Source organism: Chrysochloris asiatica, unplaced genomic scaffold (assembly GCF_000296735.1).
Source record: "Chrysochloris asiatica unplaced genomic scaffold, ChrAsi1.0 scaffold00126, whole genome shotgun sequence".
Classification (NCBI taxonomy): Eukaryota; Metazoa; Chordata; class Mammalia; order Afrosoricida; family Chrysochloridae; genus Chrysochloris; species Chrysochloris asiatica.
Window position 1 is genome coordinate 1,420,531 of NW_006408644.1, and position 11,144 is coordinate 1,431,674.

The 11,144-nt window shown below is 38.9% G+C and overlaps 1 pseudogene; it reads left to right on the forward strand.

Moving 5' to 3' along the window:
* The first annotated feature begins 3,413 nt into the window (after positions 1 to 3,413).
* LOC102836357 lies at positions 3,414 to 4,138 on the forward strand (annotated as a pseudogene).
* Positions 4,139 to 11,144: the final 7,006 nt, after the last annotated feature.

The following is an 11,144-nucleotide window of genomic DNA, read 5'->3' on the forward strand; positions in this document are numbered from 1 at the left end:
TAATAATAATATGATTAGGAGATAGGCTTCCCTTATCGTCTGTAATGCATAGCAGGTGTTCTTAGGTCTTGTCTAAGTGGTGGAGTATTATGGTGTATGCTTATAGCTTGGCTATATAGCCATGAATGCTGTTCTTCTTAGGTGCCTTAGGGAGGAAAAGCTCCCACATCCAGCAAAGATGTGTGATCAAAAGGATCAAAAGCAGAAGTAAAATGAACGCATAGACAGCAATCACCACTTTGGAGCAGAGATGTGGCTTTGGTCAACTTTTCCATGCTATACCATCAGTATGTGTGCATATAGAAGCCTCCATCGGGGTGGGGGTGATCCCTCTTTCAGGCCTCTCCTCTAGTCACTGCCATATAGGTGGGCAGATATATATTCGGGAGTTAATGGGTGAAATATAGACCACTATTTTTGTCTCTGATTGTCAGTTATCTGCCTATGCTCTGTGTCAATATTGGGATGGTTGAGACCTTTTCTGTTGTGTTTTTATACATTGTCTTGAGTTTATCCTGTCCTGCGAACTCAGGCAGCCACCCAGCCATGGCTTGCAAAGTTGATAGCTGGAGATTTTAATCTGATCCCTGTCCCACCAGAACAGTAGCTGGAAGATACATGTTCCTACCTGGGAGTAGGTCAAGACAGCTCAGATGCATGGCTTCAGATTTGGGATGGCAGATGATGTCAAAAATCACTGCCTCTCTTCCCTTTTCTGTGCCATGGGTAAACTGTCCTTCCTGATGACCACGCTGAGATCTTAAGCTGGTGCAGGGAGATTTTGGGGGTGAATAGTATTTAAGTTCTTTTAAGTTCTTTTTGTTTTGTTTTGTTTATTTAAGTTCTTTTTTTGCTGGAAATGCCACTTTCTGAACAGGCTGGCTTTAGCCCCGCCCTCTAAACTCTGCAGGGGTGGGGTAGTCGCCGGAGCGGATCCAACGTCCAGAGGGTGAGAGTCTTAAGATGCCCGTTTTTTCCTTAGCAGCATGATTTTTCAAAAATGTGAGTTCGGGAGATTGAAATACTAGATCTTATGATAGTTCGAAAGCTGTGGGTTTGGTATTTGAACGTTTCCTTCGTGAGATCCCCCTCCCTTCTCACCGGAGCATTCCCTAGCAGCTCGGAACTGGAAGCTCAAGGGGCACTGGATAAAGGATTCTTGATTGACAGTTTTTGCTTTTTTTTCTTTCAAGGGTTTATATATGTCACCTCATTGCCTTTTTGCTTTTATGTTTTCTGCTAGAGATCCGAGTTTAATCTGACTTGCTTGTTTTTGTATGTAATGCTTTTCTTTTCCCTAGCTGCTTTTACGATTCTCACCTTATCTTTGATTTTGGAGAGCATGATTATGATATGCGTCAGTGATTTTCTTTTGGGATCTATCCTTCCTAGGGTTCATTGAGCTTCTTGAATGTTTATCTTTTCACTTTTCAGGATATTAGAGAAATTTTCTTCCAGCAGTTATTCAACTATTTTGTTTGTGGACTTTGTGAATCTTTCTGTTCTGGAATGCCAAAAATTCTTAAATTATTCCTCTTCATGTTGTCCAACATGAATCTTAGACCTTCTTCAGATTTTTTAATCCTTTTTTTCTTTTTGCTCTTCTAGCTTAGTGGTATTGAGAGATTTTTCTTCTAGATCACTAGTTCTGCCTCCCATATATTTAAATCTAATCCTTTGCCTTTCAGTGTATTGTCTTTTTTCTGATATTCTATTATTGAATATTTGGACCTCTTTCTGTAGGTTTTGAATTGTTTCCAATGTTGTCTCTATCTCATTTGATTTTTCTAGCAGTGCTTTCCTGACTTCTTCCTTATTTTTCTCAACTCTATTGTAAAGTGTTTTGAAAACATTTTTTCTTTTTTTTTCATTCCTTCTCAGGCATTTCCAAGGCCTGCCCTCCTTTCATAATGGAGTCCAGGTCTCAGACATTTTATCTTGTTTCTGGATATGTGCTGTTACAGTCATCTGCTTTTGCTTTTTGACCATGCTTAGTGTTTATCTGTGGCCTTAATACTTATTTGGGTGCATGTTTTGGTATTCTTTGTGCTTTATGATTGCCTCTAGGTAGGTGTGATCAAGATGTAGCCTTCCTTTGTCAGTTTCTTATTGCTTGATTCAGAGTAACTTTCACAGTTGTTGTCTGCCTCCATGGTTTATGGACGTTGGTATTGGTTCTTGCCTGCATTTTGGTGTTTTTATAAACTGTGATTATAGCTTGACTCTATGGAAGCAGTTGCTGTCTCTTCTTGGGTAATATAGGGAGAGGAAGAATCCTCTAAAGGTAAAAGGGGGAGCATAAAACAGCAAAACAGCAACAGCAAAAAAAGGGAAAAAAAATCAAAAGCAACAACAACAAAACTAGATTTGATCCTGTAGTCTATAATCACACAAAACAGAGAGGAGGGAGAAAAGGAAAAAATATCTGTAGCTTAATATGAGTATGACTTTAATGTCCTCTTTCAGCTTCTTACCTTCAAAGCCCTCTGATAAATTCCACGATGCCATTGTTGGTTGTTTAATTTAATTTAATTTTCAACTTATTTTACTTTTAAACTCTCTTGCCCTCTCTAAACCCCTTGTTCTGGCCTTTTCACTATTAAAAAACAGTTCAGGTCAGCCCTTGGGCTGAAAGTATCTGTGCACATGTGTGGCAGAAAAATCCACCAGTGGTGGGGGTAGAGGGTGTCCACTTGCTCAGTCCCCTCCTCTAGTCACCAGAATGGAGTTGCACAAACAGTGGGGGAGGGGTGCAATGAATAGATACCAAAAAGAAAAAAAAAATCATAATCAAGCAAAACTATTAAAAATATGTGATTTCTTACTTCTGTTACAAGTTACACTAACTATAAGCCTTCAAACTTTTTAAATATCCTTACCTATTTGGTCCAGCCACCACTGTTCTGTCATTTTGTCATACTGTGGTGGCTTGAGAGTTGCTGTGATTCTGAAAGCTATGCCACGTGTATTTTAAATACACACAGGGTCATCCATGGTGGACAGGTTTAGGATGAGCTTCCACAAGAAGACAGACTAGGAAGAAGGAGTGACTAACTACTTCCCAAAACCTTATGAATAGCAGAGAAACAGTCAGATATAGTTCCGGAAAATGAGCCCCTCAAGTTGGAAGGCATTCAAAATGCGACTGGGGTAGAGCCACCTCCTCAAAGTAGAGTTGACCTTGATAATGCGAATAGAGTAAAGCCCGTGGGAGAAAAGCCCAAGGAACCTTCATTTGCTGATGGGGCACAACTCAAAATAAAGAGAAACAGCTGTAAATATCCACTGAAAATCGGAACATGGAATGTATGAAATATGAATCTGGGAAAATTAGAAGTTGTTAAAAATGAAATGGGTCTCTTCTTAGCGGTGGCAGCAGGGCCTCAAAGCTGCGGAGCAGCTGCAATGGCAGGATGTGTGCAGGCTAAAACCCTGTGGTCATCGTCTCGTCGGCATGGGCCGCCATCGTTTCCTTCAATGGTTCCTTATCTACTGTTCCTGTCCATGACCTGGGTGCAATGGTCACCAAAGAAGTTTTGAAGAGGGTTAATGTGGCTCCAGAAGAGTTGTCTGAAGTCAATTTGGACATGTTTTAGCAGCAGGTTGCAGATAGAATCCTGTTCAACAAGTCAGTGTTGGGGTGGGAATCCCTTACATTGTGCCAGCATGGGGCTGCCAGATGATCTGTGGGTCAGGCTTGAAAGCTGTGTGCCTGGCAGCTCAGTCTGTAGAGACAGGAGATTCCAGAATTGTGGTCGCAGAACACATGGAAAACATGAGCAAATCTTCTCACTTGATGGGCAAGATGCCTCTGCTTGACAGTATACTCTGTGACGGTCTTACCAACACTTTTCATGACTATCACATGGGTATTACAGCTGGAAACGTAACCAAAAATTGGCAAGTGAGTAGAGAAGATCAGGACAAGATTGCAGTTCTGTCTCAAAACAGGACAGAAAGTGCCAAGAAAGCTGACCAATTTGACAAAGAGATCGTTCCAGTGTTTGTATCTTCTAGAAAAAGTCTTACTGAAGTCAAAACAGATGAGTTTCCTCAACATGGGAGCAACATGGAAGCAATATCTGCTGGAGTCCTGCTCTCGCAGGGTCGCAGGACACGAGAGGAGACTCAGAATTGACTAAAATGAAAGCAATCGAGGAATCTCTACTTAGTTGGCTGATGGAGCTCTCTCTCTTTTCTTCTCTGCCCTGGATCAGCAAGTCTTTATTTTTATACTTAAAATTACACAATGCATAATGATTTGATACTTTGATTTTTCCCTTGAATTATTACACATTTGTAATTGTAATGTTCTTTTACCCTGTGATTACAGAACCTTAACAAAAGTATTTCTATGGTGTCCAACCTGACCTTTCCAACATACTGTACTTTTCTAACCATTAAGCATTCTTCTCTTGACATTATCTCCTCTCCTATGTAAGTGATAGATTGTTTCTTCTTATCCCCAATGAAAGATCAAGTTAAACCTTACACCAATTGTTTCCACTTATCAGACCTCTGATTACATCCTCTTAGTAATATAAGTTTCTATTAATCGTCAATGCCTACACTACTTTATTGTTTCTACTAGCTAATTGTCAATTTTCTATCCTACATAATGTACTACTATTTTCTATAACAAAAGAATTACTAACATCTACTCAATTATCTTATTCTTCTGACGTATTTAGTAAATTGTCGAACCACAGTGTTCCTGTTTCTTTCTTTTATCACTGTGGGGCATAATTGGGATTTTGAGATCTCATGTAGATTTTTAGTAATTTATTTAATTTTGTCTCTCTTTTAAAAATTACTCCTTGTCATGGAACTTGCCTAATTCTCAGAGGTACTGTTTCACATTGTTATCTTAGAAGTATTGTGAAACCTCACCTTGCCAATTAATCCCACAATATATTGAAAAGATTTAAAAAGAACAGACTTACGTAAATCTTATGCTTTGTTATATAATGTGATAAAAAAGATTTTGCTTTTTCTACTAATGTTTTAAAGGATGGGTAACTCTTCTACAAAATGTGATTTAATCTTCAGCTTTCACTTTTTCTGGGCAACTTCTCTTCTACAAAACATGATTTAATCTTCAGCTTTCACTTTTTCTGGGCAACTTCTCAAATCATTGTTCTTATACTTGCCTTTGGTCGTAAACTTGTTGAAACAGTAAGCTTGAGGGTTCTTCAAACACTTGCACACATTTAGTTTTTCCCACTAATTTGTGCTGAATGGGAGTTTCATCATCTTTTTCAGAATATGTTGTACTATATAGAAAACAGTATACCCCCATAAATGTTAAATAGCCAGAAGCACACATACACACAAAAAGAGTCACTTTGAACCTTTCATTTGACTTGAAACCCTGACTAAACTCATTTTAATATCGATTGGTTTTTGGAGAACTTTGACATAAGAGAACAGGATTGGAGATGGATAAAGATAAAAAAAAAAGATGATAAAGGCAAAAGTAGAGGACTGCTATACAGTGACTAGAATCATTTATTTATTTAGCTATTTATTTATCATAGAGACATATTAAGATATATATATATTTTTTTTTTTTTTACTGTCTATTATAACAAATTACCATGAACTTGGTGGCTTAGAACATCAGAAATTTATTCTGTCACAGTTAGAGATAACATGTAAGTAAGGCCATGCTCCCTCTGGAGGCTGTAGAGGAGAATCTGTTCTTTTCCTCTTCTAGCTTCTGGTGGCTGTTGGCATTCCTTGACTTGTTGCCACATCACTGCAGTATCCACATTTGATGATAAGCTGACCAAATTGCTAATTCTAGCCTGTGATAGACAAATCTCATAACTTGCTGATGAGATAAAAATGTCATAAGACATAATAATAAACTACTGGCACATTTAATTATGTTTCTGAAAATCTTGTGTATTAGGTATCTAATGCTATATAACGGATCATCATGATCTTTGTTATATTTTTTATATTCTCCTCTAACACTACAACTCAAATGCATCAATTCTTCTATGGTCTTCTGTATTCACTGTACAACTTTCACATGCTTATGAGATTATTGAAAATACCATGACTTGGATCAGGTGCACCTGAGTCCTCAAACTGACATCTTGGCTCTTCAGCACTTAAAAAAGTCTTGTGCAGCAGAATTACCCAATGCTATATGCCAGGTTTTCTTGACTGCTGCTTCCATGAATGTTGATGGTTGATTTGATCAAAATGAAGTCTTTGACAACTTCAATCTTTTCTCCATTTATATAGATGTCATTTATTGGTCAAGTGGTATTTTTGTTTTCTTTACATTGCAGTGCAACTCGTACCATAGACTACTGTTTTTAATCTTCATCAGTAAGTATTTTACTTACTCTTCTCTTTCAGCAAGCAAACTTGTATTATCTGCATAACTTAGGTTGCTAATGAGTCTTCCTCCAATTCTGATGCCACATTTTTCTTCATTAAATCCAGTTTCTAAGATTATGTGCTCTGCATACAGATTTAGTAAGTATGGTGAAAGAATGCAACCCTGTCACAAAACTTTTCTAATTTTAAATCATTCGGTTTTCCCTTGTTTTGTGTGAACAACTGCCTCTTGGTCTATGTACAGGTTCCCCATAAGCACAATTAAGTGTTCTGGGTTTCTCATTCTCTACAATGTTGTCCATAGCTTGTCATGACCCACACAATTGAAAGACTTTGAGTACTAAATAAAGCACAGGTCAAATCTTTCTAGTATTCTCTGCTTTCAGTCAATATCCATCAGATGTCAATAATGATATCCCTGTCCAGGTCTTTTTCTGAATCCAGCTTTAACCTCTGGAAGTTCTCTGTCAATGTATGGCTGCAGTTGTTTTGTATTATCTTTAGCAAAATTTTACTTGCATGTGATATTAATTACATTGTCTGATGATTTTCACATTCTGTTGGGTCACCTCTCTTTGGAATGGGCACAAATATGGATCTCTTCCAGTCAGTTGGCCAGGTAGTTGTCCTCCAAATGTCTTGGCATATATGAGTGAGTGCCTACAGTGCTGCATGAGTTTGTTGAAAGATTTCAATTTCTATTGAATCAATTCCCAGCACCATGTTCTTTGCCAATACCTTCAGTGCACCTTGTACATCTCCATTCAGTATCATTGGCTCTTGATCATATGCTTTCTCTTGAAATGATTGAACATCGACCATTATTTTTTGGTACAGTGACTCTGTGTATTCCTTCCATGTTCTTTTGATGCTTTCTGCATCATTCAATATTTTGCCCATCCCATAGAATCCTTCAATATTGTAAGTCAAGGTTTGAAATTTTCCTTCAATTCCTTCAGCTTGGAAAATGCTGAGCATGTTCTTCCCTTTTGGTTTTCTATATCCAGAGTTTTGCACATTTCATTATATTACTTGATATTGTCTTCCAAAGCTGCCTTTTGGATTTTTCTTTTTGGCTCTTTTACCTCCTCATTTATTCCATTTGCTTTAATATCTCTATATTGTAGAGCAAATTTCAGCATATCTTCTGACATCCATTTTAGTATTTTCCTTCTTTCTTGTCTTAATAATGACCTTTTGCTTTCTTCCTGTATGGTGTTCTTGATGCCATCCCACAACTCTTCTGATCTTCAGTCTTTAGCAACTAATGAATCAAATTTGTTCTTCAGATGATCTCTAAATTCAGGTGGGATGTATTCAAGGTTATATTTTGGCTCTTGTGACCTTGTTTTCATTTTCTTCAGCTTTAGTCTGAATTTGCATATGAGCAAATTTATTGTCTTTTCCATAGTCTGGCTCTGGCCTTGCTTTGGCTGATGATATGGAGGTATTCCATTTTCTCTTTCCACAAATGTAGTCAATTTGATTTCTGTGTATTATATCTGATGATGGTCATGTGTGTATAACTGCCTTTAATGTTCTTTAAAAAAGGTTGTTTCAGTGAAGAAATCATAGGTGTTGCAAAATTCTATCACGTGTTCCCCAGCATTTTTTTTATCACCAAAGCCATATTTTCCAACTACAGATATTTCTTTGTTTCCATCCTCTGCATTCCAATCACCAGTAATTATCAATATATTTTGATTGAGCATTTGATCAATTTCAGAATAAAGAATTTGGTAGAATCCTTCAATTTCATTACCACTGGTTTTAGTGATCCATTTGTAAATTTGAATAGTGGTCTGCCTTGTAAGCATATGGATATTATCCTAACAGAACTTGATTTGTTCTTTTTGTTGATAAATATGATGCCATTTCTTCTCAATTTCTCGTTTCCGACTTAGTAAACCATGTGATTGTTAGATCCATTTCAGCTCACTGTTTTTGTTAAGCCCCATAGAGTCTGTTCTGACAATAGTGAACCTGTGTAGTGTTTCCAGGAGTGACTATTGGGTATGATCTGCTGACCTTGCCATTCAAACTGACCTTGCAGTTTAGCTCATTATCTTGCAGCACCACACCAGGACTCCTTCAGCTCACTAATGCCTAGAATATCGATGTTCATGATTTCCATTCTATTTCTTTATTAAGTTTTTACTGTGAGGTTTACATGGGAAAACATCAGTTTTACACACATCCTATCATATTTTGTTTCGTTGCAATTATTACAATTCTTTCGATGCAACATCAAATAATCAAAGGGTACACCACACAGGCCAGCTCCCCGGCTGCCAGCACACAGGTTTTCTCTGTCCATCTGTTCACGTCACCGTCTCTGTCTCCATCCCTGGTGCCACTGCCTCTCTGGGTAGGGTACTGCTAGCCATTCTTCCCACTTGATGGTCCCAGTGACATCCGCTCCTGGGCTGCAAAATCAATCACTCTCCTCCTTTTGTCAAAAAAATCTACCTCTATATTTCCTAGCTTCACAGTCAGTCCTGATGGCAATGATTCATTATTGTACCACTAGAGTCTCATCCCCATTTCCTTTCACCAGCCCAGTCCCAACATATTGGAAATCATTCAGTGATGATTCTACCTTCCCCTGTCCCATCTGGAACTAGGCTTCCTCTTGAGAGCTTGTAACCCAATCACTTCTTGCCTTTATGGTGTTGGTGGTGGTTATGTGCCGTGGACTTGGTTCCTTTATAGCTCCTCCCCACCCCCACCCCCTCACATTTTGGGTATCCAATGTCTAAGTTGCCCATCCCTGTCAACCCTGTGTACCGAGGGGGTGGGAATGATCCTTGCTGTAAAGATTTGTTCCCTTTTTTGAGCTGCTAAATCCATAAGTATAGGTAAAGTTCATCAAATTGTAGCAGGTTACTCTTTAAAAAAATTTTTCCCTTCTTCTTTCTTCTTTTAGTGGAGTTCTGATCATCCAGCCATGGAAGCCAGGTCAAGTGGGTACTATCTGCAAGTATGGGTGTTCTTGTGCCTCTCCACTCACTTCATATCAGCTGGACGCTTCACTCTCTGCTCTAGTCCTCTGTGGCCATGTCACTGCCTCTGAGCCCAGGAGTCCCTGGGTCTTGCCATATTGCTGGCCACCCAGATCTCCACCCGGGTTCACAGGGGTCTGTTGAATGTGGTCGGGCTTAGCTCACAACTTCAATGCTATTTTTACCCCCTCTTCCCCTTATCGGTGACCAATATGGTCACCATCCAGACCACATGCCTGCTCATGTGTTCCCCTTGAGTCTCAGTCTTGGAAGGGGGATTGCTCTGAGGGGTCCCGACCACTTGCCTTAATGGCTTCTGGGTGAACAACTTAATTATTCTTGTAGTAATCATTCAGACTGCCATATAGTTTTGGATTTTTCCTGCTGGTCTTATTTGACAGAGTATCTTCTGTTGTTCTAGCTGCTCCAGGCTGGTCTACTCATCCTATCCAGTGGAAATTTCCTACCTCAGTTGGTTCTGGATGGGGTTCTGGATTCCACCCATGATCTTGTGCAATGTAAAGGCTCCACAGGAAGCCTCTTTCACTGAGCAAGTTCTAGTCCCCTTTAAGGTATTCCAATCAGTTTTAGGCTGAAGATGGACTTACAAGCTTTCTGTAGTGATAATACTGGCTATTTTTTTCTGGGTCATATAATATTTCTATTTCCAAACTTCTGAGGAAGCGCCATATTGCTTTCCAGAGTGGTTGGACCATTTTGAAATCTCACCAACAGTGTAGGAGGGTCCCAGTCTCTCTGCATCCCTGCCAGCATTTATTGTCCTCTTTTTTTTTTTTTTTTAATCGTTGCTATTATTACTAGTGTGACATGATATATCATTGTTGTTTTGATTTGCACCTCTCTATTGGCTAGTGATGGTGAACATTTCTTCATGTGTGTGGTGGCTGCTGGATCTCTTCCTTGGTAAAGTGTCTGTTCATGTCCTGTGCCTATTTTTTAATTGCATTATTTGTCTTTTTCTTGTAGAGGTGTTGCAGTTTCCTATATATTTTAGAAATTAGTCCCTTGTCTGATGTGTCTTTACAAATTTTTTTTTCCCCCATTTTGTGGGTACAGTTTTTACTCTTTTAGTGAAGTCTTTTGATGCACATACATTTTTAATTTTTAGTGTGTCCCACTCATCTATTTTGTCTACTTCTGTTTGTGAAATTTTCAAAATGTTTAGTGGTCTCTGTATTCCCTGTATTAGAACCCTCACATTTGTCCCTATTTTTTCATTGATGACATTCATAATTTTGGGATTCAAATTTAGGTCTTTAATCCATGCTGAGTTTTTGTTTTGTTTTATTATTTTTTTTTAATGTTTTATTGTGAATTATATGATAGTTTATATGGGAGAACTTTAGTTTTACATTCATTCCATCGTATATCATCTCACTGCCATGGTTCCAATCCCCTCCATGCATCATCAACCACCCAAAGGGTATATCCCAGAAACCCACCCATACACCTCCCCCTCACCACCACCACCACAGTCCCTTTCCCTCTCTGGGTCCGAAGTCCCCAGCAGCTTCATCACTCCACGTCATCATCTCTGTCTCTATCTCAGGCATCTTTGTTTCTCTGGGTAGGGTCCCACTCTCGGCTCTTCTCCGTTGATGGCCCCAGAGACCTCCGCTCCTGTCCTGGAGAATTGATTACTCCCTTCCTTGTTACAAAACGTCTACCTTTGCATTTCCAACCCTCATAATCTGTCCTGATAAGCATTATTCACTACAGTATCACGAGTTACCCATCTGTATTTCCTTTCATCAGCTCCGCCCAGAC